Here is a 4,584-nt window from a genome sequence, read left to right as displayed (position 1 = left end):
CTTATTTCATCACATGGTGCCCTGTGCGATGCAGACGATTATATAGTATTGTATTTAACAAGCAAGATTTCAAAACAAGGTGCAGAGCAGTTGAATATGACTCATTCCAGGTCCCAGGGGTTGCATAGCAACAAGAGATTTTTTTGAAGCCCCTTGGTAAGGCTGCACAGCTGCTTGAGCCCTTACCTCTCTAGGAGCTGGGTAGTTTCCTATGCCTTTCCCATGGCAGCCAAGCCGGAAGAAATATAAGACTTAACCAGCCCTACCAGGCCTAAGTGGGAATTCTTTGGGTATGATTTCATCTCCTCTTGGTGGGTTACACTGAAAGATCCAAAAAGAAGGCTTTGTATGAAGACCATCTCTTGTTAGCAGGAGAAAAATCAAGGAACTCCACTTACGTCCAGCATCAATTGTAGGGGGACTGCATCCTTTTGAAATAACAGAAAAGCATTTTGGGAAATCAGAATGACTTTTTTTCCCCCCCAAGGGTCTAACCACTTATTTGTTTTTGCCTAGACTCAGAAGCTCTCAGCTAGGAAAACCTGTTGTGGTTAACCTAGAAATATGGCCTAATAAATGTTTATTATCAGGCTATAGTCACTATTACAGAGGTATTTTTATTGTCTTTTTGTTTTTGGAGACAGGGTCTCTCTGTGTAGCCTTGGCTGTCGTGGACTAGCTTTGTAGACCAGGCTGGCCTCGAACTCACAGCGATCCGCCTGCCTCTGCCTACCGAGTGCTGGGATTAAAGATGTGTGCCCCCACACACCCGGCTACAGAGGTATTTTCTAAACTGCTTTCAACCAATAAAACACAGACAGCTGTTATATTTTAAAATAGCCTTGGTTTAATGGGGGCAGGTATCCCATACCTTGCCCCAATCTCATGCCACCTGCCTCTAATAATCCAAAATCCCAAATATTTTCTATGGCCTTCGTCTGGGCTGACCCCTCCAACCACGCTGGCCATATGCTACTTCTCCAGCTAACCTGTGGCTCGGCCTTCCTTCTCCTCTTCCTCTCTCATGTCCCCTCCTCTTCCAGTCTCTCTCTCAAAGCCTGGGAACCTTAGCCGGGCCTATCCCATTTGCCCTGCCCAGTGTATTGGCTTTTTATTGGTCAAACAGGAGCAAGGTTTTAGGCAAGTTACAAACACTTTGGGGTACATGAGTCTACTCATTTGGGCGGCAACCAGACCAACCTCCAACAACAACCTATGTCTCTTGGTAATCTGTTTCAAGTGTTTCTCTCTCTCTCTCTCTCTCTCTCTCTCTCTCTCTCTCTCTCTCTCTCTCTCCTTTTTGTTTTTTGAGACAGGGTTTCTCTGTGTAGCCTTGGCTGTCCTGGACTCGCTTTGTAGACCAGGCTGGCCTCGAACTCACAGCAAGCCACCTGCCTCTGCCTCCCGAGTGCTGGGATTAAAGGTGTGCACCATTATGCCCAGCTTAGGTGTTTTTCTTTGGCTTCCCTCATTCTCTTGGTCAAAGGTTTAGCCCATTGTGCAGCCTTCAGTTTGTTAGTTTTTGTTTATTTGTTTATTTTTCCAGAGCAATGCATCTGTTTGTGTTGCAGGCCACATGGAGTAACAAGATGCTAATCTTGGGTGCTTTGCTTCTTAATTTCCTTAAGGGCTTTCTGACAATGTATTGGTGGACATCATCTTTACAGAGATTGGAAATCTTCTGGATGTTGCTACCTTTTTTTAAGCCCCAACCTTCAAGGCACAGTAACATCTGTCAGTCTAGGAATTCCTCCCCTGCCTCCAAGAACCACGTTGAAAACACTCAGATTGGCATCTGTAGCAGGGCATGGCGGCCCATGCCTTTAATCCCAGCACTCGGGAGGCAGAGGCAGGTGGATGGCTGTGAGTTTGAGGCCAGCCTGGTCTACAAAGCTAGTCCAGGACAGCCAAGGCTACATGGAGAAACTCTGTCTCAAAAACAAAGACAAAACAAAACAAAACAAAACAAAACAAAAATCCAGACTGGTGTCTGTTGTTCACAGTCCAGTGGTGGTCTGGCTTCTGAATCTGGAAGGCTGGTCCAGACACTGCTTCTGAGCGACAACAAATGGACGTTGATATCAAAGGTCCCATTTCTATCTCAGGAGTGGCTTAGAGCGCTCAGGGTTAGGCCTGTGCACTAGTCCATCCTGTGGAAAGAGTTTTTTACCTGCTGTTACAGTTATCTTTTTTAGAATGAAATTCCCAAAATCAGACAGCAGTGAAAACTGGGGAATTCCACAAGCCCATGATGATAACAAAAGTGTTACAGCCCTTTGTCAAGCTGCCCCTGCGAAGCACAGCAGAGGAAGTGAGTGGAAGTCCAAAATGGGCCAGAAGGCCCTGCAGACCCAGTGGGTCCTTCACCAGTGGTCATCTGCACCATCGCTGCCTGCCTGACTGGTAGTCAAGCCCTGGGCATCCAGCATCGATTCTTCCCCAGAATAAATGATGAGGCTCAGAAGGTCACGGTGGCACGATGGAGTGAGAGAGCAAGCCAAACTTCATTCATGAACCAGGGATTTATAAGCCTTGGGCAGTGGGGAGGGATTTGAGGGCAAATGTGTTTGTTTCCATGGGTCTGTGGGTGCCAGGGTACTTGATTTACATGCAGTGGTTCAGCAACCTCATTTACATGTAGTAGCTCATTACGAGAAGGAGAACACAGTACTTAATTGTCCTATGGGTGGGGGAAGAACTTCCAGGTGTGGTTAAAGATCTCCTTAGCATAAGATGGGGGTATTTCTAGGAATTCCCAGGTGCTTGCTGAACGGGTTCTATCAGGAAAGGGTCGGGCCTGTAATCTTCCCTAAGGGCTATGTGAGGCTCTTTACGAGATCTGGGGATCCCCAGATCAGGTGAAGAGAGAACCATGCTGAGAAAGGGAATCTGTCATGATAGATCGAACTCAGTTGGCTATCTGGAAATGCCAGACTTCGACCTTAAAAAGCAGGGTTCCATAGGCATCCCTGATGCATCATCCACCGTTGGGGGATGATCCTGTGACGTGCGTATTTAGATTCTGATTTCTGTGCCCAAGAGCTGAGATCTGGTTGCAGTCCAGACCCGACTGTAAAATTGCAGTCATGGAAGTTCCTTGGAGTACTTGACTCACACGGGTCAATCCCCATTACTGTCAAGAAAAAAGTAATTATCATTACAGACTTTATTATATTATACTTAAATGCTTTGGGTTGGAAAAAGGCTCAGTAGTTAAGAGTACCTGTTGCTCCTCTGGAGGAACTTGAATTCGGTTCCCAGCACCCTCATGGTAGCTCACAACAATCTATAACTCCGGTTCCAAGGGATCTGATGCCTGCTTCTGGCCTCCAAGGATACCACATGGAAACATGGTGCCCCAACATATACTCAGACCAAACACTCATGCACAGAAAATGAAAATAAATAAATCTTCAAAAATTAAAATATGTAACATTTATTTACCTTATGTAGTGTCCTTCTGAAGGCATTGGTAGCTGTCTTTGATTGGTTTTTTTTTTTTTTTTTTTTGAAACAGGGTTTCTCTGGGTAGCCTTGTCTGTCTGTAGACCAGGCTGGCCTCAAACTCCCAGCGATCCGCCTGCCTCTGCCTCCTGAGTGCTGGGATCAAAGGCTTGAATTTTCTAAAAAGCTTGCATGACCTCCCGAAACAAGATGCCCAGTCTCTTACCAGTGTCAATTTTTACAAGTTATTTATTTATTTTATGTGCCTTGGTGTTTTGCCTGCATGTGTGTCTGTGTGAGGGTGTCAGATCTTGGAGCTACACACAGTTGTGAGCTGTCATATGGGTCCTGGGATTTGAATCCTCGTCCTCTGAAAGAACAGCCAGTGCTTTTAACTGCAAAGCCATCTCTCTAGCCTCCCCATTGTTACTTTTTTATTTACCTTTTTTTTTTTTTTAAGACAGGGTTTCTCTGTGTAGCCTTAGCTGTCCTGGACTCGCTTTGTAGACCAGGCTGGCCTTGAACTCACAGCAATCCACCTGCCTCTGCCTCCTTTGTGCTGGGATTAAAGGCGTGTGGCACCACCGCCCAGCTTATTTATATTTTAATATATATATATATATATATATATATATATATATATATATATATATATATATATATCAATAAAATTTACCATCCCGCCAAACTCACTCCTTCAGAAGGGTTTAAAAAACAGTTTGAGTCTCCCAAAAAGATACTTTAAAAACCGACATCTTCCGGGAGGTGGTGGAGCATGCCTTTAACCCCAGAACTCAGTAGAGACAGATCTCTATGAGTTCGAGGCCAGCCTGGTCTACAGAGCGAGTTCCAGGAAAGCCAAGGCTACACAGAGAAACCCTGTCTCGAATACAAACATCAACAACAACTAAAACAAAAACCCCCACAAACAAACAACATTCTGACGCCGAAGGAATATAGAAGTGGCTCTGAGCGGCACTTGGAAGTAACAAATCTTACAGAGCATGGGCGGTTTAGGCACACCTGCCGGCACATGTTGCGCTTCCTCGCTCAGCCTCTGGATGGCGCCCCGAACTGGGTTAAGCAGGGATCTGGACCAAGGGTCCTTGCGTCAGCTGCCGTCAAGACGTCACGTCTGGT

The sequence above is a fragment of the Acomys minous genome (genome assembly GCF_964271855.1).
Source record: "Acomys minous genome assembly, chromosome: 12".
NCBI classification, from domain to species: Eukaryota; Metazoa; Chordata; class Mammalia; order Rodentia; family Muridae; genus Acomys; species Acomys minous.
The sequence above is the reverse complement of the archived record's forward strand: the minus strand, read 5'-3'. Positions refer to the sequence as shown.